Source organism: Haemaphysalis longicornis, unplaced genomic scaffold, assembly GCF_048455015.1.
Source record: "Haemaphysalis longicornis isolate Haplotype H1 unplaced genomic scaffold, Haemaphysalis longicornis Haplotype H1 scaffold_2, whole genome shotgun sequence".
Lineage (NCBI taxonomy): Eukaryota > Metazoa > Arthropoda > Arachnida > Ixodida > Ixodidae > Haemaphysalis > Haemaphysalis longicornis.
The window spans coordinates 69,841,046-69,866,153 of NW_027526295.1; the positions used below are offsets into that span (position 1 = coordinate 69,841,046).

The 25,108-nt window shown below is 51.8% G+C and overlaps 1 pseudogene; it reads right to left on the reverse strand.

The window, feature by feature from the left end:
- Window positions 1-14,782: 14,782 nt before the first annotated feature.
- On the reverse strand, window positions 14,783-18,392 carry LOC144167175 (uncharacterized; annotated as a pseudogene).
- Window positions 18,393-25,108: the final 6,716 nt, after the last annotated feature.

Here is a 25,108-nt window from a genome sequence, read left to right on the forward strand (position 1 = left end):
TAGCCAGATCGTCTCGACAACTGTCCGCCTGGTAGAATTAACCTCCTCATTCACAAAACAACCTGCTTCACAACGGTTTAGTTTATTAAAACGAGGACGGCGAATGGACAGGACTGGATATCACCAGTCCTGTTTTTGCCGTCCTTGTCTATAACGCGCTAAATCTTCTTTCCATAATAATGAATCCCCCGCACGGGGCACCTTGAGCAATCTTGGTGACGGTACTGGCGATACCGCGGACCCCGAGCCCCCAAACATAAGCTGGATCCAACCGTGGCGATGTGTTTATAGGTGGAGGGTTAGAAACCACGAACGGTGGCCGTCGGAGCCCAGGTCAAGCTCCGGCGGATGGGCTCCCTGTCTCTTTACCAGGCAGGGAGCTCCGGGACCTCCTCAGCTATCAGGGTAAGGTTGTGGAAGAAAGTACCCCCGTCCCCTGCTTCTATACATGCTGTATGGTATTATCAAACCCCCCCTCCAAACGTGATCGGTCCCTGAAAAGGGGCCGCACCGAAGTATCATTTCCGTCCTTACCAACGACCTCAACCCCAAAGCCAGCCAACTATCCCCGCTTCCTGATCATTCAATCCGTTGAAAAAGAAAAGCCTGTTGCCTCTCTGTCCGTCTTCTTGGTCACAAAGTTCATAGAAGGTATAATAGGAAAATCCTACAAAGCAAAGAAACAGAGAACGGGAGAACTGTTGGTCGAAGTCAATAACCAGCAGCAGGCAACAAATCTCCTGAGCCAGACACGCATTGCAGATCTTGACATCACGGTCACGCCCCACCGAAGCCTTAACAGCTCACAGGGCGTGATCTCAGATCCTGACCTCATGACTGAAACTGAAACCGATCTGCTGGAGGGCCTGAAAAGTCAGGGCGTAACAGCAGTGAGGCGCATAACGATACGCAGAGAAGACAAAGAAATTCCTACTAAACATCTCATCTTAACATTTGATCGATCAACATTACCAGAATTCATTAACGCAGGATACATTCGATGTTCGGTTCGGCCATACATTCCTAACCCCCGCCGCTGCTTTAAGTGTAAGCGGATCAGGCACAGCACCAACTCTTGCCGCGGCCGTCTGACCTGCGCAAAGTGCTCCCAGCATGATCACCCATCCGACAATTGTCCATCATCAACCCTCACCTGCGCCAACTGCCAGGGACCCCATGACGCCTACTCTCGAAAATGTGAAAGTTTCAACTAGAAAAGAAAATCATCAACATCAAAGTCACTGAAAACATCACCTTCCCAGAGGCGCGAAAGACGTTCGCCTCTTTCCTCCTGGGGAGGTACGCCGACACGGCTCGCCGGGGGGCGGAGCGGCGTCTGGTGTCCACAGGGACCCAGTTCAGCGAGTCTGATCTGGTCCCTCCCCTGCCCCCCCCCCTGGGGTGCCTCAGGCATCCCAATCCGTTGCCACGCCGCTTGCTGAGGCAGCAGCGGTTGTGGTGACAACCTCTTCTCTGGGGACCGGTGCCGCTCCCGCCTCTGCCTCCCCGTCCTCCAGTGCGTTGGAGGTTGCCGACCGAATGGACACCGGGGGCCCCGCATCGGCTCCCGCCGCCACCGCCCCTCCCGTGCCACCTCTGGTGCAACGGACGCCCTCGGCGGTGGCAGCTCAAACGAAGGGCTCCCGAAAGGGGGCCAAGTCCGGGGGGCCTGGTCCGCCGGGCACCCTTCTGGCATCCGACGAGGAGATGGATGTCACGCCGTTCCTGCCTGCTACGCAGCGCAAGGAGCGGCCTCCGATGTCCAAGCCTACAGAAAAGCTTAAAAATCCTAGAATAACAGCCCCGAAAGACGACACATGAACAAACACACACACTCCAGTTATTCTTAAACTTAAATAATGGGAACAGAAAACATCATCCAATGGAACTGCAGAGGCCTCCTTAAAAATCTAGACGATGTATATGAGATTCTGCATGCCAGTCAGCCAAGTATCATGTGTCTCCAGGAAACCCACCTCAATTCTAAACAAACAAATTTCTTAAATAGGTACATGGTATTCAGAAAGGACAGGGTTGGCTGCACACACTCTTCAGGAGGTGTGGCAATTGTCGCCCGGAAATCATTAGCCTGCCATCCTGTCACTTTAAACACTATCCTCGAGGCTGTAGCAATCCGTACAATAATATTTAATAGGTTGGTAACGGTATGCTCCATTTACATTCCTCCTGATTTTGCACTTCTGAGCTGATTTCGAGGCGCTGGTCGACCAGCTGCCCGAACCATATATTCTAACAGGCGACCTGAATGCGCACAACTTTCTTTGGGGCTCCACCAGAACGGATGCCCGAGGTCGCCTGATAGAGAAATTCCTTACATCTTCAGGAGCATGCCTTTTCAACAAAAAACAGCCTACATACCATAACTTAGGACACAATACATACTCACATCTTGACTTGGCTATTGGTTCCGCAATTCTCTTTCCATGTCTTGAGTGGGGCGTGGGCACGGACCCATATGGTAGTGACCACTTCCCTAACTTACATAGGTAAAGGCCCATGCAGTCCATCTTCCCATAACAGGTTTAATAAATCAAAAGCAAACGAGTACATTCACAGAAACATCTAAACTACACCACACAACCATAAAACACCTACACGTGGAGGAAGCAGCCCAACTCGTCACGGCACACATACTCGACGCCGCCGAAAAGTCCATGCCCCAGGCCTCCAGTGCGTCCCGCAAGCCAAGGAGGCCCTGGTGGAACGAGGACTGTAGGCGGGCGCGAGAGGCCCAGAACAAGGCGTGGGGTGTCCTTCGCCGGTACCCCACGCCAGATAATCTCATTTCCTTTAAACGGGCAAAGGCTCTTGGGAAGCGTGTGCGTCGTGAGGCGAAAAGGGAGAGTTGGCGCACCTTCCTCACTTCCATCAACTCATACACCGACACTCACAAAGTCTGGACACGAATACGTAACCTTAAAGGAGGACAGACACACAGCCTGCCCCGGGTCAGTACAACAGGGGACACACTAGAAGACCAGGCTAACACTTGCACAACACTTTCAACACGTTTCCAGCTCTGCACACTACACAAACACTTTCCTAAAACATAAAAATACTTGTGAAAAGAAGTCCCTACATGACACTAACAGGTCAAAATCTGGTTACAATTCTGAATTTACACTCTATGAGTTGAGGGTTGCCCTGAGCACATGTAAACCTTCAGCTCCAGGGGCAGATAAGATTACATACACCATGATACAACACCTACACCCAGACACTCTTGAAACACTCCTACACCTATACAATAAAATATGGCTTTCGGGGCAGATTCCACACTCTTGGAGGGAGGCCATAGTAGTAGTGTTCCTGAAGGAAGGGAAGGACCCTTCCTCTCCCGCCAGTTATCGTCCCATCGCCCTGACAAGCTGCCTGTGCAAGCTGCTCGAGAAGATGATAAATCGCAGGCTCGTGTACTTCCTTGAGTACAACGGTCTTCTCGAGAGCTGCCAGGCAGGCTTTAGGGTGGGGCGATCCACCAACGATCATCTTGTTGCGTTGGAATCCTTCATAAAAGATGCATTTGCTCATAAGCAGTTCTGCCTTACAGTATTCTTTGATCTTGAAAAGGCTTACGACACAGCCTGGCGATACGGCATCCTTAGTGACCTGAAGTCCTTTGGTGTGTCAGGTAACATGTTAAATACCATTTCTAGCTACATGTCCACGAGGACATTTCGTGTTAAGGTTGGGTCATCCCTGTCCGGGATACATGTGCAGGAAAATGGTGTGCCGCAAGGTGGAGTTTTAAGCTGCACATTGTTTATAGTTAAGATGAACTCCCTCCGAAAGGCATTGCCACCAACCATTTCCTGTTCCATCTATGTAGACGATGTTCAAATATCTTTTAAATCCTGTAACCTGTCAATTTGCGAACGTCAAGTACAGCTCGGTGTTAAGAAGCTTGCTGGATGGGCGGACCTTAACGGTTTTAAACTGAACCCGGGCAAAAGTACTTGTGTTCTGTTCTCCCGCAAGCGCGGGCTTAGTGCGGACCCTGAGATTGCTCTTGGCCGTGCATCTATTCCTGTTAAAAGGGAGCACAAGTTTTTAGGTGTCATATTTGATAACAAGCTCACGTTCATACCTCACGTCAAAGCACTGAAACATAAATGCCTAAAAACACTAAACATTCTCAAGGTGCTCTCCCACCAATCCTATGGTGCAGACAAGGAGCTACTTCTCCGGGTCTTTACCGCCTTAGTCGGGTCCCGGTTAGACTACGGCAGCGTCGTCTATGGGTCGGCATCAAAAACCGCACTAGAAATGCTTGACCCAGTACTCCACTTGGGCCTCCGCCTTGCGTCGGGTGCGTTCCGCACTAGCCCGGCAAAGAGTCTATACGTTGAATGTAACAAATGGTGCCTTGAGGACCAACGAACGTACATGGACTTGCTCTACGCTTTCAAAATTTCATCGATGAATAACCATCCTTTTAAACCTGTTTTTAATGATGCATCCACATCACTAGTGTTTGTAAATCGACCGTCCGTTCCTTTGCCATTCTCACTTAGAGTGAGACAGGAAGCTTCGGATTTCAACATCTCCTTTTCAGACATTTACACATCTTCCTTTACTGATGTTTTACCACCCTGGCAGCTTCAACCTGTGTGTTGTGACTTGTCTTTCATAAATATTGATAAAACCAGGGTACCACAAACTGCAATTTTGCAGCACTTCTTCTCCCTGCAGTACAAGTATCAATGTGCAGAGTTTTATAGTGACGCATCAAAAACTGGAACCATAGTGTCTTGCGCTGCTCATGGACCAAACTTTGATGCATGCAGAACCATGAGCACATACACCACAATTTACTCAGCTGAAGCATATGGCATCTTACTCATTGCACAACACATTCTTGAACACAAAATCTCGAAGTCCATCATATATACAGATTCCTTGAGCGTTGTGCGCGCATTGGCATCATACAAGCCATGCAAAAACAGAATTGTCCATATGGTTTTCAACACTATCATGTCTATATATGCCCAAAAACTTGTTCTGGTGTTGTGGTGGGTTCCAGGCCATGCTGGAATTGCTGGCAATGAGGTTGCGGATCAGAAGGCCGCATTTGCTGCACTCAGGAACACAGTAGATATAACCATACTACCACCGAGTGACCTTAAGCCACAAATTCGACAATACCTTCGTAGGAAATGGCAAACACACTGGGACGAACAGACAGACAACAAACTACATGTAATAAAGCCACACTTGGGACGGTACACATCTGACTCACACAACAGACACACGGAAGTCGCCTTGGGTAGGCTGCGGATAGGGCACACCCATGCGACGCACTCGTATCTGCTGACGGGGTCTTCTAGACCCCAGTGCAGCAGGTGCGGAGAGGCCCTATCCGTAGTGCACATACTAATCACATGCAATGCACTTCACACAACGCGACACAAACACTTCAGAGAACTCTACAGACAACATATTCCGCTACATCCATCGTTTTTTCTAGGTGACGAAGCCATTGTTTCCGTGAAACGTGTGTTTGAGTATTTGTCAGAAGTCAAGTTTTTAAACCTCATTTCTTATCACGCATCATGAAATCTGGCCCTATACACCAGCCATGCTCATTGTCGTTTTGTGATTTTACTTTTGTTTTTGATGATTTTACTTAGTGTTTAAGGTATCACCTCTCATATATGACTATTGTTTTGGCGCTCTTTGCCCCAGTTGGCCTTGCGCCATAAACATCAAACCATCATCAACTACAGGAAAGTGTTCGTGTAGTTTGCTGAACTGGGCACATATTGGAAGTGTTGCGCGAGTGTGTTGGCCTGGTCTTCCAGTGTGTCCCCTGTTGTACTGACCAGGGGCAGGCTGTGTGTCTGTTGTCCTTTGAGTTTGCGTATACGTGTCCATACCTTGCGTGTGTCCGTGTATGAGTTTATGGATGTTATGAATGAGCGCCAACTATCTATTTTGGCCTCACGACGCACACGTTTTCCAAATGTCTTGGCCCGTTTGAACAAGAGGTTTCCCGACGTGGGGTACCGATTGAGGATACCCCACGCCTCGTTCTGGGCTTCTCGCGCTCGCCTTCAGTCCTCATTGCACCACGGCCTCCGCTGGTTGCGCGGGGCACCAGAGGCGTGAGGAATGGACTTTTCGGCGGCGTCGAGGATGTGCGCCGTGAGGAGTTGAGCGGCTACATCTACGTGTAGGTGTCTTATGGTTATGTAGTGTAGTTTCGATGTCTCTGTAAATGTGTTCCAGTTAGCTCGTGCTTCATTGAACCTATTATGGGAAGATGAACTGCTTGGGCTTTTACCTATATATGTTAGTGAGGTGGGGAAGTGGTCACTGTCGTATTGGCCAGTTCCCACACCCCACTCGAGAAGAGGAAAGAGAACTGCGGAGCCAATAGCCGAGTCAAGCAAGATATGAGTATGTGTTGTGTCCTATGTTATGGTATGTAGGCTGTTTATTGTTGAAAAGGCATGCTCCAGACGATGTAAGGAAACCTCTCAATCAGGCGACCCCGGGAATCCGTACGAGAAGAGCCCCAAAGAGAATTGTGAGCATTAAGGTCGCCTGTTGAAATGTATGGTTCGGGCAGCTGGTCAACCAGCGCCCCGAAGTCAGAGCTCAAAAGTGCAACATCAGGAGGAATGTATATGGAGCATACCGTTATCAACCCAGTAAATATTATTAAGCGTATTGCTACAGCCTCAAGGATAGTGTTTAAAGTGACAGGGTGGCATGCTAAGGATTTCCGGACGATTATGGCCACACCGCCAGAAGAGTGTGTGCAGCCATCCCTGTCCTTTCTGTATACCAGGTAACTATTCATGAATTTTGTGTGTTTGGAATTCAGATGTGTTTCCTGAACACACATTACACTTGGCTGATTAGCATGCAGTATTTCGTATACATCGTCAAGATTTTTAAGAAGGCCTCTACAGTTTCATTGAATTATGTTTTCTCTTCCCGTTATTTAGTGTGAGAGCTACTTGAGTGTGTATGTTTATGTTTATGTGTAATCTTTCGGGGCTGTGACGCTCGCCTTTTTTGGCTTGTCGGGAGGCTTTGGCGTCGGGACGCATTCCTTGCGGTTCACCGCAGACAATAATGGTCCGACGTCCATTTCATCCTCGGATGTCCTCGGAGCGCCTCAGGGATCAGACTCCTTGGACCGCCGACCCTTTGGGGTGCGCTTTTCCTTGCCCGCAACTGCCGAGGGTTTCAAAAACGCCGCGGGTTGCGCAGGCGGTGCGGTGGGGGTGGGAGCTGCCGCTGGCTCCCCCATCTCCATCTCCGTGCCCTCGCATGTGGTTTCGGACGGTGGAGCGGAAGTGGAGGATGCAGCATCACCCCCACCAGACGTTTTTGTCTCCACAATCGCTGCTGGCTCAGCGAGCGGTGCAGAGGCGGGTAGGGCCGCCAAAGGCAACCCAGGGGGGGGGCTGAGGCGGGGCCAAGTCCGACTCTCGGTACTGGGTCCCCGTCGAAACCACTCGCCGCTCCGCCCCCCGGCGAGCAGCGTCGGCGTACCTCCCCAGGGGAAAAGAGGCGAACCTCTTTCGTTCCTCTGGGAAGGTGATGTTTTCTGTTACCTTGAGATTGATTATTTTCTTTTCTGTTTGGAACTTCTCGCATTTCAAGGAGTAGGCCGCATGTGGGCCCCTGCAGTTTGCACAAGTGAGGATGTCAGAATTACAGTTGTCGGTGGAGTGGTCATGCGCGGCGCATTTCGCACACCTTGTTTTGCCGCGGCAAGAGGTTGTACTGTGCCCGAGCCGCGGCCACTTGAAGCAGCGGCGCGGGTTCGGAATGTAAGGACGAATGGAGCATCGAATGAAGCCTGCGTGGATATTTTCAGGAAGTGACCGGTTAAAGGTCAGGATAATATGTTTCGTGGGGATTATGTTATCATCCCTGCGCATCGTTATGCGGCGCACAGCTGTGACGCCCTGACCCTTTAAACCTTCAAGCAGGTCGGCATCTGTTTCCGTAAGAAGATCTGCCTCAGAAATCACACCCTGGGAGCTGTTGAGGTTCCAGTGGGGTGTGACCCTGATGTCCAGATCATGGATGCGGGTTTGTGCAGGAAGAGTGCAGGCTTGTTATTCGGCATGGAGTTCTACAATGATTTCTCCCGTCCTAAGCTTTTTAGCTTGATACTTTCCACCTATTGTGTTTTGAAGGAATTTCGAAACCACGAATACAGACAGGGAAGCGACAGGTCTTGCTGAGTCAGCTGACTCTATCACAAGGAAATGAGCATAGTTATTCACGGTTGTTGAAAAGAGTTGTTAGAAGAGGTTGGAATGAAACTTCGGTGTGGCCCCTTTTCAGGGACCGATCACGTTTGGGGGGGGGGGGGGTTGAAAATGCCATATAGCATAGTATAAAAGCAGGGAGACGGAGGTACTTTCTTCTTTGACCTTACCCTGGTAGTCAAAGAGGTCCCGGAGCTCCCAGCCTGTCCATCAGCCGGAGCTTGACCAAGACTCCGACGGCCACCGTTTACGGCTTCTACCCTTCACCTTTAAAGACCTCGCCACGGTTGGACACGGCTTATGTTATGGAGCTCGGGGTCCGCGGTGTCGCCGCTCACCGTCACCATGAATACTCAAGGTACCCGGTACCGGAAAATAGGGTAGATGTAGACCATTTGTGGAACGAAATTAAAAAGGCAAACTTACAAAGAATAAAAGCGCACCTGCTGTTAAAGAGTCTACATAATTCACCACAATCACATGAATACTGAAAACAAAAGTACTATAAAGAAACCGGAGAATACAAACCGAACAGGAAAAATTTTAAAAACGCACCAAAAGTAAACGCTTTTCATTTAAATGAAAGGGCATATTTAGCGAAGTTAACACATTTGTCGTATACCAGCGTAAATGTATATATGTTATTTGTATAAGAAAAACTAGAAATATAATTAAAGGCAGTGTCATGTGTCAGGGCACCCCCTGAGAGGGGGACGCAACAAAACCCCCGAAAAAACAAGGAAAAAGAACAAAGGAACGGCCATTTGAAGTGCGCGCCAGGTGCGCGCCAATCAGCAAGCGCCAGCACTGACGCACCGAGGAATCATGGGCAAAGGTGGCAGCATACTGGTGGGCCAACCAGGGAAGGCCGCGCATGGGACAAGTTGCGTATTGACCATATAAGGACAGGGAAGGTGAGCAAACTGAGAGCCACTTGAAAAAATATGATGGCTGACGTGCACAAAGACAGTTTATTGAAGCTCCGTGCTATCAGAGTCTCTACCGTAAAACGACAGGCACTCGGTACGTTAATACAAAAAATCCGAGATGATCTTGCCTCCGTTGACTGCCCTTAGCAAAGTTACCTAGCACCGTTACCGGCCTCGCCAACCATCATCGTCACTTACCCTCCTGAGAAGAAGTGACGTCGATGATCGAGTGGTAAAACTCTCGTATCGTAAGCGGGAGGTACCAGGTTCGAATCCTGGGCCGCCGGATATCCACCAGTTTCTTTAAAGGGTACAAGCGTCCCCGTACCGTAGCTTGTCTCGATGGTGGAACAAACGTTTGGAGCTGGACCACAAGCAGCCATGGGAGGCCATGCGGTAGCTCCCTCGAACCCCTTCGGGCGGGGTCTGGGACCTCTGGGCACCCACCAGTTCAAAGGGTACAAGCGCCCCCTGTCTCGGCGGGAGATGAAAGGCTTGGACACGCACTACCACTGCGGCAGACATGGTAGGTTCCTCTGGAGCCGCTGGTCACCCACCAGAATAAAAATTGGGACAGGCGCCCCTCGTACGGGGGATCCAGTGCACTGGAAATCGTTCCACCACGTCGGTTTGTACCATGGGGTACAAGAATGTGGGAGGTACTTCGGTACCGCTGGGCACCAACCAGTGAAAAAATTGGTACAGGCACCCCCTGCACAGGGGATCTCGTGCTTGGGAAGTTACCCGACTTTTTCGGGAAATGCCCCGGTGGAAGGGGTCGTAACTTTTTTAGACCGCAGCGATGGCTCAAAGGTACAGCACTCGCCTCGTATGCGGGAGGTACTGGGTTTGAATCCGCGTACCGCCGGGCACCAACCGGTTTCTTTAATGGGTACAGGCGTCCCTGGTCGAGTGCAGACCCTTAAAAGGGGAATCCACGCCTCGAAAGCTTCCTTAACCCTTTCGAGGGGCCCCTGACCCTTGTCCATCTGACGGGGCCCCCGGCCATTATGCCGCATTGCGCCATTGCCGGGGGTGAAAGTCTGGCGGCATGTCCTGCCACAGGCGGTTGTGAGTTAAGCGTCCATCGTGGCTGTGGAAGGCACCATGTGAATTCGTGTTCCTTGGTGGCGCCGAGCACCTACCGGTAAAATAGGTACAAGCGACTCCCCGGCCTGGCGCTCGGCCCTAGTGTGGGACTACAACGCTCGGGAAGTTCACCGGGCTTGCATGGGAAATCGCCCCTATGGAAAGGGCCGGCTGCAAAAACGCAGGAACTTTTTACCGACGGCGATGGTCGAGTGGTAAAACACTCGTATCGTAACCGGGAGGCACCAGGTTCGAATCCTGGGCCGCCGGATACCCACCGGTTTCTTTAAAGGGTACAAGCGTCCCCGTATCGTAGCTTGTGTCTACGGTGGAACAAACGCTTGGAGCTTGACCACAAGCAGCCGTGGAAGGCTATGTGGGTGGTCCCTGGAACCCCTTCTGGCGGGGTCAGGAGCCGCTGGGCACCCACCTGTCAAAAGGGTACAAGCGCCCCCTGTACTGCCTCGGCAGGGGATAAAGGGCTTGGACATGCTCTACCACTGCGGCAGACGTGGTAGACTCCTGTGGAGCCGCTGGTCACCCACCAGAATAAAAATGGGGACAGGCGCCCCCCGTACAGGGGATCCAGTGTACTGGAAACCGTTCCACCACGTCGGTTTGTACCATGGGGTACGAGAATGTGGGAAGTACTTCGGTACCGCTGGGCACCAACCAGTAAAAATTGGTACAAGCACCTCCTGTCCAGGGGATCTAGTGCTTGGGAAGTTACCCGACTTTGTCGGGAAGTGCCCCGGTGGAAGGGGTCGTAACTTTTTTGCGAGGGCCGCTGGTCTGTGCTGACGCAATGTTATTTCTGCCCAGTGCTCTCAATGTCAACGTAAAAAAATTTAAAAAAGCACCGGTGAACGGCGGAAGTAGCTATGACTCTCTTGTTGGGAGAGTTGATGGTTACGAGTCGTTACGAGTCATGCACTTCTTAGGGCAGCATCTCCCTGTCCTGGCAACTCCAGGTAGCCCAAATCCAGTGAGCCTCGGAACAGCTGCGGGGCGCCAGGGGCTACCGGATAGATTCAGATACATTCGGTAGGCCGAGTGCAGACGATGATGCGTAAGTGTGCTTCTCGGGTGGCAGATAACCGCGGCCTGCAGTGCGTGCTTTGCCTGGGGAGACCCGTCGGATGCCATGGGACAAGGAGAGGAGAGGTACTCGGGCACCTTGGTGGGCATACACTTGGCGAGTGCGGGCTGTGGTCCCGGGGGACTCTGCCTCCCATCGTTGTTTCCACCTCCTCGTGGTACCGCCAAGAAACACTGGGTGCTTCATGCGTCCTAGTAGGCTAAGCGAAACAAAGAAACCGGCGGAGGGACGAAATCCAACCACCACCATGCGAGTGGTGTCCCTGCCAACCCCGTTCGGGTGGCTTAGGAACGTGCTATGAGAGAGGGCACGTAGTCCGCTCCTATGGCTGGCTGAACGGGACCCACGTAGGGCGCCGCCTGGAACAACTGGGGAGGTTTTAATCCAGCTAGGAGACTGAGGCACAGTTTTTACCCCAGGGTGGTTTTGCAGGGGTCTGATGAGCTAGCAGACCAAGGCGATGTGATGGATAAACGACAGACGCAAGACTGATTTCCACCTCCAGGCGGTATAATTCAAGGTCCCGTGTTGGTCTTCCTGAAATGCTTGGGCGGACGAGCCAAGAAGTTGATGTTCGATTCACGATCCAGAGCCCGGCAGGTCAGCAGTACAGACGGCCCGGGGGCCGGTATCCACCTGGTGACCTCCTGGGGTGGCCGTGGTGGCGTATGTCGAAGTAGTCTCAAGTACGAAGGTGTCTGGAGAGCAGGGGAGCGTGCTTTGCCTGGATTGGGAAGGCGACCTCGGAGTCAGGTTTCAGTCTCAGCTCCACCCGTCCCTTGAGATGGAAGGAGTGGGGACTTCTGTAGTACTCCTGGAAACGCGGCCTGTGCAGTACGAGAGGAACCACAGGTCGTTGGCGAAGTACGGAGGAAACGGCACCTCGGTTTAAACTTACCTTGGGTGCATGGCAGCCTGGAACGCGGGGGAAGCGACGGGCAGAGCGGGTCTCTAACCCCATTGATGAACGATACCGTTGGAAAGGGGCACGGATACTTACGAATCCGGTAGGGGCAAGAACTCCTGCAAGGCATGCCGCAGCAGGATACATCGAACTCTGTGTCAGGGGTTGCTCAGAACCCTGACAAGCATAACTTCCGAGCCGAACCGGACGGGGATCCAAACGGTGGTGGTAACCTGAGCGGCTGGGTTGCCATCCCAGCCGCCATGAATTGCTTGGCCCTGACAACGAAATGAAAACAATAGAAAGCGGCCGCCGAGCGGCGGTCGCCCCAAGCCAGGGAATGGGCGATGCAGAGCCTGGAGGGTGCGCTAGTTCACCCGCGGGCCCCCAAGCAGATACCGCAGAGGTGCACAGGTGCGAGGTGTGCTCAGCACACTTCAAAACACAAAAAAGAAAGAACGTCCACGTGGCCCTGAAGCACCGACAGACGGAGCGGCCGCACGAGACCTACGGCACGCGCGTCTTTTACAGGACAAATCACCGTCCGTGACACGGAGTGGAGGATCGGAGCAAGGTAAAGCGGCCGAAAGGGTGCGCGTTGGGAGGATGTCCCCCAGGGATGATGGGGACTCTCCTAGTTCATCTCAGCTGGGGGGGTCAGGAAACAGAAGATCTCCCCGCTCTCTCGCACAGTCAACCAGGCAGAAAAGCACTGCCCCAACAAGGATGCAGGGACTGCGTCAGTTAGAATCAGATGCTGATGTGGTACCTGCAGCCATTCCGGAATCAGGATCAATAGGCAGAAAAGCACTGCCCCAAAAAGGACGCAAGGACGGCATCGGTTAGAATCGGATACTGATGCGGAACCTGCTGTCTTATCGGAGCTGGAATCGGATGCGGCTCCGAGACCCGTGAGGCACCGGACCTCTGTGCTGGATCAACCGAGGTTGGTACAGGCGGGTGGAAACAAGGGGAGGGACGCTCAGATAGGCGTCACCCTCTCGGCATATGGAGCTTGCGAGACGGCGTCGACAAGCAGAGCAAAGTCACGGAGCAATGGTGGCATCCATGTACGGGAAGCCGACCATTCACAGAACTTTCAGGCCCCTTTCGGGCAACGGGCATCCTCTGGAGAGCCGAATGCGGATATGTCCAGAGTGCAGTCAGTCTCGGTGCTACAGGGAGTGCGGCCAAGGAGCGAGCGACCCGCCTCACAGCGGTAGCGTGACTCAGAGGAAGCAGCCCAGACGTCCAGTGGCGCGTTCTGCGACACTGACAATCACGAAGCTCCAACAGCAAAGGGTAACAAGGTTCCCAACCTCGCTTGTCGAGAGTGTGGAGCAATGTTCTCTTCCCTACGTGGTGTGAGCCTCCATAGACGTAAGAGGCATTTTGACGAGTACAATGCTTCCATCGGGACCAGACGAGTGAAGGCACGATGGTCAGACGAGGAGGAGCACTTATTGGCGTCCTACGAGGCTTCCTTGGCACGAAGCGGAGCCAAGAACCTGAACGCTCGGCTGGCCGAGAAGTTCAAGGACAGGACTCTGGACGCCATAAAGTCCCATCGCAAAAGCGAGAGGTACCGAGCTCTGGTCTCTGAGATTCGTGCCAGACTGGAAGCCGATGCGAATCCTCCATCCACGAGGCCTAAGAGCAGAAGGCAACAGCAGGGAGCCGGAACGTCCCGCCCAGCGGAGGCCCCCGAGCCCGTGGAGTATGCAAGCTACATTCCCGAGCAGCCAGAGGACACACGGGCGGCTATAGTTAAGGAGCTGAGAAGCTTGGTCAGAAAGCCCCCTCCGCAAGGGTACGAAGCCCCCAGGCTATGGGAAATTGTAAAACGGCAACTGGAGGGACAAAACGTCGACATGGAGCTCAATAACTACATAAGGGAAGTGCTACAGAAGGGTCATAGGAGAAAGAAACGTCAATCCAGGGGTGGAAGCAGGGTCTAGCTTTTTAGAGCAGGCACGGGAGCAGCAGAAGTCTTATTTTGGAGCAGCTTTGGAGCAGCAGAAATCTAATTTTGGAGCAGGTTTGGAGCAATTTAGGGGCTATTTCGGAGCACTTTTGGAGCACACCGACGGCCTTAAATATTGCGGCTGAGTACACTTTTAATAGCAACTTATCCAAAAACTGCATGAAAAATAGAATTGGCCAGAATTATTTAAAAGGAACGCAATAAATCAAAAATTTTTTTGCTCAACTTCATGAAATAAAAGTTCAATGGCAGATCCTGGAAACAGTAGTTGCCTTGGATAGGCTATAATTTCATTTGAAAACAGATGGAAAGGACAACATAATGGGGGAAAAGCATTATGTGTACAGAACCAAGCACTTCACTGCAACACCACTTACATAGATCACTAACAATGTACAAGAGTAAACACCAGTGCCAAAAGAACCACAGGTGGCAATTGGCTTGCAGCACCTTGCCGCTAACACAAAAACACAACACAGCCACGTAATGAGATCTGCACACAAACACCACTTTAACAAGGATTCAGTTCGCCTTCATAGACTGAAGAGCCAAGTCAACTGTTTTGATTTGTTCAAGTACAGAGGGCAGTTTAAAGTTCACATCCCCCAGCAAAACATTGCCACTCTCCACTTTGTCCATGTCTTTGGCAGCCCGACCCTTGCTTTTAAGCTCTTGTGCACGTGCAAGTAGAGCTTTGAGAGACAACAGTCGGTTTTGGAGGGTCGACTTCTAGTTGATCAGCTTCTTTCGCTCAGTGTTCAGTTGGCTCCTCCTCCTCATGCTTTCGCTTCTGGGACATTGCAGTGTTTTCTCGTTCGATTCGCTCCCGGTACACCTTGTGGGACGTTTCAACACTTCTTTTGATGTCCCTGGTGAGAGGCACCTTTGTAGCATCTCCACTGTACATCTTCATGAAGGCCTTGGTTTGCCGAAGGCTAGAATTGCTTGCTATAGATAATGTGCTTCGATGGTGCACCGTCTGTTTGTTTTCACTAAACCCCCGTTCACAGTCTGCGTTACCGTGAGGTAGCGACAACACTGCTTTCACAAGCTTGGTGACCTTCGGGTACTTAGCCTGCCCAGCAGGCGTCTGTAGTGAGAACACACTCGCCCAATGGGTGACTACATTAGGTGACGATTCCCAGTCACTGGTTTCGCAGATCAGGGAGTTCCACTCGTCGGTGAGTGATGCCACATCGCAGGGTGGGATGACTTGGGGCAGTGTGTTAGCCACATAGCGCAGCGAAGGTGGCGAACTCCCTTCTACGGCTGGGTTTAAAAACCTTAAATGAAACAACAGCTTGTTGTCGAGTGGAAGTCTCGAGATCAAGTACTTGGCACAGGCGATGTAAAAGGTTCTTGCACCGATGTACAATGCCTTCTTCTCTGTAGGACTCCATTGTTCCATTGACTACTCCGTGTCCAGGCCAATTTCAGGTTTTGCCTTCCAGTTTACAGCGGACTGTACATCAAGTTCTTTCAGTTACGACCCAGTAGCAGCTGCAAATGACTCTTGGCGTACGAACCTTGCAAGGACCTTGCTTCACGAGAGCCAACATCTCATCATAGAAAACATGCACGAGAGGCTCCTTGCTTTGGAACAGTGTTTGGAACCTGTCAAATGTCTGAGCAGCGTTTTGAAGGAAAAGCAGCTTTGCTCGCAGTGTTTTCTCAGAAAACGCGGAAGACTTTCGACCGTGCCTCGCAGACAATGAAGACCTTTGCTGTCCAGCCTTGGAGAAGAATGCCGTGAGGGCATCATACGACTTAAGCCCTCGCTCAACACTAGGAAGCAATGTCAGTGATCTGCTGCTCACGTGTCGCAAAAACTCTAGTTGAGGCACTCCAAGATCCCTCTGCAGCTCCTTCATGTCTGCATGCCTCGTGGCAAACTCTAAGTAGTAGTGGACGTCAATTACAAGAGACTCCACTTCCGCACAGAAGCTATCTAGCGCAGCAGCAAAAGCATTGTGGACTTTGTGGAGGCCGCATTCACCAATGTCGACCATGTTGGGGCTCCCTTCTGTCTTTCACCTTCGCTTGAGGCTCTTCATTACATTCGGGCCATCACTGTAAAAACATATCATGTTGTTCTTACGAACATCACTGAGGGCATCCTGAATGCAGGAAAAGAGCTCATCAGCGGCCGCATGGCCCAAATGAAACGACTGGAGATGCTCCACTACAACATTTTCGGTGTCAGCGCTATAGTACCGAACAAGCACGTCCAGCTGCTGCACCTTGGCCTCGGGGATTGGGCTCTCATCAATCATGATGGTGTAAAATGTGTCGGGAATGTCAAGCTCTTTAATAACTTTGCCTTGAAATACGGCCCAAGCCCATCAGAAATGACGTATGAAAGTTTCTTGCGTCCACACTGGAAGCCTTTCGCAGTCTCGGAATCTGGAAACATGTGGGGTTACGTTGTCGTTGCTACATCTCCAAATGTGTAGGGAAGGTTGTTCGCAACCACAGAAAGCGCAAAAAGAGTTTCTGCCTTCGTGAACTTTTCTTGAAGTGACACCGCTGTTGCACTGTGTAGATCCAGTGTGCTTTGAATTATTGCACTTTTGGTAAGGGCACCTTCTGCATTGCGGTTTCTCTTTGTTTGTGCGATGTGCTTCTCAGAGCTTGCGTAGCGGTATATCGCTGCAGTGCCATGTTGCCCACAATGTACAGTGGTGCAGCAAAGCGTGCAAAAGGCATCGCTGTCCTTGGAAGTTGGCTTACACCAGAGTGATATCAAATCTCCATTGGCATCCGTTTTCGTGAACACATCAATGTTCAGCTTGGTGCACCGCTCTAGACAAAAGAAAAAAGCCAGACATCAAAAACTGTCTTCAAACAAAACCGGCAACAAGTGTCAGTTTGTTCACCACAAAACAGGGATTCAAGTAGGGGCAGTGTCCCCTATTTGTATTCCTATTTCTGTTATTTAGGGGCTATTTCGGAGCACTTTTGGAGCACACTGACGGCTTTAAATAATGCGGCTGAGCGCACTTTTAAGAGCTACTAATCCAAAAACTGCATGAAAAATAGAATTGGCCAGAATTATTTAGCAGGAGCGCAATAAATCAGACAGGAGCTGGCACCTTGATATTACCCTTTACTCGGGACTGAAACCTGCTTTTTGCCAATTCCTTTAAATGTAGTGACTTTTTGGCATTTATTTGTGTTGTAGTCAACACTGTGTTACAAACGGTGGCTGCTTTTTTTATTATTTTTTTGGTAAAGTAGTTTCGAGCTAAAACAATCGCGTGCAGTGCGCCACCCCGCTGCCGTACTCGTTCGTGCGCCGGCGAGGCCCGACACGAACGCTGCCGCCGTCGCCTCAACCGTGAAATCAGGCGTCGTGAACGTGCTCTACCCGCGCGGCGCTTGCGGAGCGCGCATCGTCTCGCATCGATAGGCCCGAACACGAATACGGGCGCCGTACAATATGATGCCGTATTCGCAGCAAGCTGCCACCGGCGCGTCGACCGAGAAGGCAGGCATGACAGGCAGGCAAAGGCAGGCAGCGAACGAAAATGGCGATTTCACAACGCCTCATTTCGTGATAGACGCGAAGGCGAAAACGGGCACAGCATCCCATCAAGACGCCCGCTTTCGCGGTCGAGTCGGGCCTCGTCGGCGCGCGAACGAGTACGGCGGCTGTGTGGCGCGCTGCAGGCAATTGTTTTAGCTCCACACCACTTCTTTCATTAAAGCAGCGCGAAAAATTCGGCTTCAAATGAACTTCGGATGCAAAAGCGCCGTTATTAACAGCGGAGCTGTCTATCCGCACAGAACAGGGCGGATAGTTCGCACGGCCGAGGAAGTGGCCGCGTTCCGAGCACAGCGTGCTACTGAAAATAACTATGTGTCCGTCAATACTCGCCTGCAACAGCTTCGAGATTCATGTCTTGCGCACAAGTGCAAACTTCCCTACACTTTTGTTTTTAAAAAAGTTCGTGCAGGCCCCGAAAAATTAGGCATCAATCACCACACTAACTGCGTACTCGCGCAATAATAATAAAAAAACTACAGATGCGAAGGATGTGCGAAGGGGTCGTTCGTCTTCGAGCAGCTGCAAATTCCAGAGGCCATGCCTCAAGTTATATGATAACTGTTCAAAGTACTTACTTTTACTCATGCTGGTGAAAGTTTTCCGGGAAAGCACGAGGGAACCATGAGTGCCCCGAACTGCTGTCCTATGGATGCGGCGTGGATGCGGCTGCGTCTATTGTGTAGCCAGCGCTCAGTGTTGCCCGGACGACGACATGACTCGGCTAAATTTGGCGCTGTATGCTCTCAGTGGACAATAATCGCGCAAATTGCCGTTTCTGCGCAGCTTGGCGCAGCAGGGCAAATTGGCGCACAATGGCGCAATTGGCGCAGCAGTTCCACCTCTGCCTCCCTCAAAGACCAACAGGCGCAGAGAAAAGAAGCGCCTGTATGCAGAGACTCAGGAACGTTTTAAGAAGCGCCAAAGTGAGTGCGCAAGGGAGGTGTTGGACGGCAAAGTCGTCGCCGACGTTTCAGACCCGAAGCGACTGCTGGATGAGTGGAAGTCGATTATGGAAACTGCTCCCTCGGAGACTGTGTCACCGGAGGCTGAGATAGAGGATGAGTCACGCGGATATGATCCATACGCTGTAATTACAGCGCAAGACATCAAGGCAGCAATGCTGCCTCTAAGCTCCGCAGCTGGCCCAGACGGCCTAACACCCGAAGAGCTGCGGAAGATACCCTCAGTAGTGCTCAGGGTGTTGCTCAACACACTGCAACTCCTGAAATGTTTCCCGGTGTGTCTTCGGAATGCCAGAACCATCTTTCTCCCCAAGAAGGGGGGCGCTGCGCACGCCGCGGACTTCAGGCCGATCACCGCGTCTCGGTCCTTGTAAGGCTGATGCACAAGGTGTACGCCCGCCGGATACAAGCGGCGGTAACTTTAGATTACCGCCAGCGAGCTTTCATCCCGGCCAATGGGTGTGCCGAGAATGTGGTAATCCTGGCGAAAAGGAAGGCAAAGCCCCTCTGCATGGCCTCCGTGGATATAGCTAAGGCATTCGACAGGGTAAACTTTCAGGCAATAGTGAGGGGTCTCCGGAGAAAAGGGATCAGCGCTGACTTCCTGAAGTACATTCGGCACTTCTATACAACAGCCACAACGGTACTACAGTATGGAAACAAAAGTCTCCTAGTACATCCGACGATTGGGGTACGACAGGGCGATCCGCTCTCCCCTCTGCTGTTCAATCTAGTGATTGACGAATGGTTAGTGACATGTGACCCTAACATCAGGTTCAAAGGGGAGACTATTGATGCGAACTGCATGGCGTTCGCGGACGACATCGTTTTGTTGGCCGCAACACCGGAAGGGCTGCAACACCAGCTGAGCGTCCTCGAGCAGTTTCTAGCAGGGCGGGGACTCCAAGTGAACCCCGCAAAGTCTCTGTCACTCACTCTCTAACCGTCGGGCAAAGACAAAGTGTCCAACATAGACACAAAACGCACCTACAACATCAATGGAGAGCCTATTCCATCAGCCGACACAACAACTGTCTGGCGATACTTGGGTATTCGCTTCAATGCCGTGGGCAAGGAGCGGGAACGGCCAGGAAAAGAGGTCACAGGTCTGCTGGAAAGGGTGGCCAAAGCGCCACTCAAGCCGCAGCAAAGATTGGTAATTTTGAAGTACATATTACCTGCTACCTCGCCTATACCATAGACTGGTGCTGGGCCCAACGACGGCAAAGACCTTGCTAAAACTCGACTGTCAGGTGCGCTCCTATGTCCGGAGATGGCTTGCACTCCCGCAGGACACTCCGCTTGGATTCTAATATGCGCCTACACCACAAGGCGGCCTAGGCATTCCCTGAATGCGCACACTGATCCCTGGTCTACGGGTCAGGAGGCTAAAGAGTCTGAGGGACTCCTACAGCCAGCTCTGTCGCACAGCTGCTACAAGTGTGCATGTAAGGAGGTGTCTGGCCCAATCCGAACGGCTCTGCACCTTTCAGGGTGTCAAGTTAGACGGGAGGATGGACAGCCAGAGGTACTAGATCAAATGCCTACACGAGAGCGCAGATGGGCGAGCGCTTAAAGACAGCAGCAATGCCCCGGGCAGCACCGGGTGGATCTCTGAAGGCACAACCTTGTTGAGGGGCCGAGAATACATTGACGTAGTCAAGATGCATATTACCTTCATGCCCACACTCAGGAGGTTAAAGAGAGGACGCCAGGAGAACACCAGGTGCCGAGCCAGATGTCCGGTCCCTGAAACATTGGGACACGTCCTGCAGAGATGCCACAGAGCCCACCATGAGCGCATTCGTCGTCACGATGTGATGGTGCGGTACGTGGCCAAAAGACTGCGAGAGAAGGGATGGACGCTCATGGAGGAACAGCGATTCGAGACGGCAGTGGGCACCAGGATCCCGGACTTGGTCCGTCAAAGAGACCAGCAGCGGGCCATCTTGGATGTCCAAGTCGTCAGTACTCGCATCTCACTCTCGGACGCGCACTTGGCGAAAACCGTCAAGTACATGGAGCCCTCACTTCTTGAGCAAGTGGGAGGGGACCTCGTACCTCTAGTCTCGAGCATAACGCTGTCGTACCGCGGGGGATGGGCCTCGGAAAGTGCCAAAACACTGACCGACCTCGGCCTTGGGCGGAACGACTGCCAAGTGCTCAGTGTCAGGTGTCTGCAAGGGGGTGTGCGTGGCTTCCGGGTCCACCAGAAGTCTACGCGCGTATGAGTGCGCCGCGGACGCACTATGATGTGCACAAATGAAGGTGTGGCGATCCCACGCTGGAGGAAGCCCAAAGGGCCTGTACTCCCTGTTCCCAAGCTGCAGAACGCAGCACGCCTATGCTGAGTACCCCTGCCCCAAAACAGGATGGAAGACTGTGTGAGCCTATTTTTGCATCGGGTAGTAGGCTCACATTACGAAAAAAAAATCCAAATGCCTCGTCATCTAATTAGTGACGCGCATGAATGGATTAACGAGATTCCCACTGTCCCTATCTACTGATACTTAGTGGTGCGGGCAGAGACCGTTAATTTACGTTATTTTACATCGCCTCAACCTATATTTCTGTCCCTATCTACTGTGGGAATCTCGTTAATCCATTCATGCGCGTCACTACTTAGATGACGAGGCATTTGGCTTTTTTTTTCGTAGTGTGAGCCTACTACCCGATGCAAAAATAGGCTCACACAGTCTTCCACCCTGTTTTGGGGCAGGGGCACCCAGCATAAGCGTGCTGCGTTCTGCAACTTGGGAACAGGGAGTACAGCTCCTAGATCAGCCGACGACAACAAGCTATTATTTTTTACAATCGGATCATTAGTTTTTAATTAATAATTAAAAGTTTGAAAAAAAAAATTTCACAGAAAACTCGCTTTTAATCATGTGCCGCTAAAATCTAAGAACGCTAAAGTGACCGCAATGCGCTAGCGATTACATAGATACCATTTTTGTGTACATCGGCCCAAAAATAACCAACGTAGAGCAGTTTTTCTGAAAACTCACCCTCGCCACCGATACCCAGATTGAACTTTCACGCGTAACTCAGAAACCAGACAAGTTATAACAAAATAATTGGCACGACTATGAATCGCTTGTAAACGCGATCGTTTTGACACTAACCGTGGCTCGATTGGTCCATTTTTCACCGTGTTAGACATCATGTAAGTCTTTGACATTCCTTGCAAACAAAGCAGCCGCCCACGTGGTCGGCTAAGTCGGAAACTAGAATAGATACGTAAATAGGAGTAGCGCCAGCTTGTCCGGCGTCGCGTCGCGGAAAAAAAGACACCTCCCATAACAAAATCGGGCCGAAAATGAGTTACGTAGCGAATTTTAACCGGAATTTGAAAAAACTGACCACCTCCCCTCGCGGGAACCCCTGTGTAGATGCGACGCATAGGCGGGGCGGCGAAGGGACCGCGTTTTATAGCGCGCATAACGTTGAGGGGAGTGCGTAAGCCGGTCCCAGTCGATGACGACGTTGGCGTACTTGTAAAGCGGCGTGGACTCTAGGTGTTTGAGCCAAGCGTGGATGTTGCTTCGCCGGAGAACGCCACACCGGTTATATGCGGAGCGCGCCCGAAGGAGAGGAAACCGCGGAAGAGAGAGTACTGCACATGCGCCGGCCCCAGCGCGTCTGCCGCGGCTATGACGCAACACAATCCACTTTAATCCAGTCTAACCCAAATTCAATCCAAGCCAATCCAATCGAATTCAATCCAATGCCCCTCGCGAGAGAGTGTGCTCTATCGGAGAGGAGGGGGGGTGAGCGGCGGAGAGCGCAGCTATCGCGGCGAGGAGAATGGGGGAGGGTTGGACAACGCCGACGACGACGACGACGCCGGAGGGACAGGGCGAGTGAATCAGACGCTCTGCATCTAAAATCTGCCAGCCAGGCACAACATATAAAAAACCTCCTTCGAAGGCTGTAACTCAGCACAGCTTTAGGTTAGGACATCGAAATTTGTACCGAGTGGTCCTTAAGATCACGCGACGCGAACACCACCTTTTTTGTTAATTGCAGGTAATTAGTTTTTAATTAGTAGCTAAAATTTAGGTAAACAAAGCCACCACGCACGTGGTGACGTACATCCCGAACTATACGAGCTAGCTGAATAAGAGTACCAACATCGTGTTCGGCGCGATGTAGCGAAAAAAAAGGCACATCCCATATCAAAATCGGGCCAAAAATGAGTTAGGTAGCGAATTTTAACCTGAATTTGAAAAATCTCTCACCCAAGCACAACATGTCTGTAACTCAACACAGATTTAGGTCAGTACAACCAAATTTGTACCGAGTGGTCCTTAGAACCACCCGACGCGAAAACCACCTTTTTGTTAATTTCGGGTAATTAGTTTTTAATTGGCAGCTAAAAACTTAGAAAAAAAGGGGAAAAAAAAGTCTTCTACAAACCACCAGCTGTAGACAGACCGAAGTAGCAGTACCGTATTAGAAGTAAAGTAATTGAGAAAAAGACACCTCAATTGGCAAAATCGAGCGAAAAATGTGATAATTAGAGATTTTTCACCGAAAGTTCACCTTTCCTGGACAGAAAATATCAGTCAAGCCAAAGAATGTCTTCTCTGCCAGCAAGTGGAAATTAGTGGTGATTGTTGGCGGGTGCCAACAAGGTTGCGAACCGGGGCCGTCCAGTGCTTGCGGCCCCTTGCCGCCCCCCCCCCCCCCCTCTTTTTTTTAAGCTGATTTTATTGAGGGGGGGCTGCCGCTTGGCCGCACGACAGCTAACGAATGGCAGGAAAGAAAAGGGGTGAGGTAGGGCGACTTAAGCCAGTAGAGCAAGCGGCAGGGGTGTCAGGCACACCGAAACGAGGTGGCACAAGCGAAGGGAAGCAGTGGCACAAGTCGGAGGAGTTCGTGGCTACCTCCGAGAGCGAAAGTGACCATGACGGGTCAGTGGCTAGCACGGTTGGCTCGGCCCGCTCGGACGGCTCAGGCAGCAGGAGCAAGGGAGAGGAGAGCAGCTCAGAAGACCGCAGCGGGGAAAACGGCCCACGCGGGCCACTGGCCAGAGACTTTCCCTCCCTCCCTGAGGCGGCAGAGGAGGAGGAGTTGAGCTCGGCGGAGGGACATTTCCTCCTCCGACAGCTGATGAGGGCCCACGCAAAGGGCCTGAAAGAACAAATAGCAGCGGAACTGCTAAGCGCGTTCCAGACAATGAAAGAAACAGCACAGAGGAGGGCAATCAAGGTGGCAGGACTCGAGGGCGAAGTGCGCGGCCTGTCACACCAGCTGGACCGGAGGCCCGCAGGGAAGCCCTCTTTCTCCCACACCGCCCAGGACGCAGCAGAGCAGATCAGTGTAGAAAACAGCAAGGACGCAAAGCAGAAGCCGGAGAGGAAGGAGACAAAAGCTACCATAATAGAATCAACTGATCACCAGGCCATCGCACCAACAAAAGTAATGGAGATGGTGCAGAGAACCTTCAACCCCCAGAAACTCGGTTTCAAGGAGGTCCTCTTGAGACCCACCAGCAAGGGGGTGGCGGTCGTCTCCTCAGATGCAGAGGGGCTGGACAGGCTTGCCTCCGCCATACAAGAGAGCAGCGCGTCACAGGCCCTGAGGGTGAGGGAAGGGGAGGAGAGCCGCCACACCTACAAGATGGTAGGAATAGACCCCGCCGTTGGCCCGGAGACGCTGGTCCCACAGCTGCTCGAGCAAAATGAGTTGGATGGGGAGTGCCCGGAAATCCGCATCACTGGGGATGGGGAGGGACGACCCGGACTCCGCACAACAATTCTGTCGGTGACCAGGCGGGTTAGTCGGCAGCTGTTCCATCAGAAAAAATTGCAAGTGGGGTGCCCCATTTATAAACAACCGCGAGTGGTGAGATGTGGGTACTGCGCCCAATACGGGCACTATGGTGCACAATGCCGGGAACAGCATGCAACATGCATGCACTGCTCAAAGGGGCACAACACCTGACAGTGCCCTAGGGCGGTGTTCGAGTGCCCGGCGTGCCGTAGAGAGGGCATTGCTGAGCGGGAGCATTCCATGCTGGCCCACTGGTGCCCAGTATTCAGGGAGCGAGCCGAAGTGGCTATTAGGGCTTGGGGCTTTTAAATGAGCGACCTGCGCATAGTCCAAGCTAACCTGTCAGGAGCCTTCCGCGCAAACGAAAATTTGAACATTTATCAATTCGCACCAAATTTCAGCAATTCAAGAGCCCTATCTGCACCAGGGCAAACTAACTGGATTTCCTCTAACGCACCGAGTAATAGCAGCATCTGGTAATGCAAAGGTAGCAACGGTGGTGCACGATTCAGAGATCAAACTCCTACCGATTAAAATTTGTCAGAAATTAGTTGCAACGAG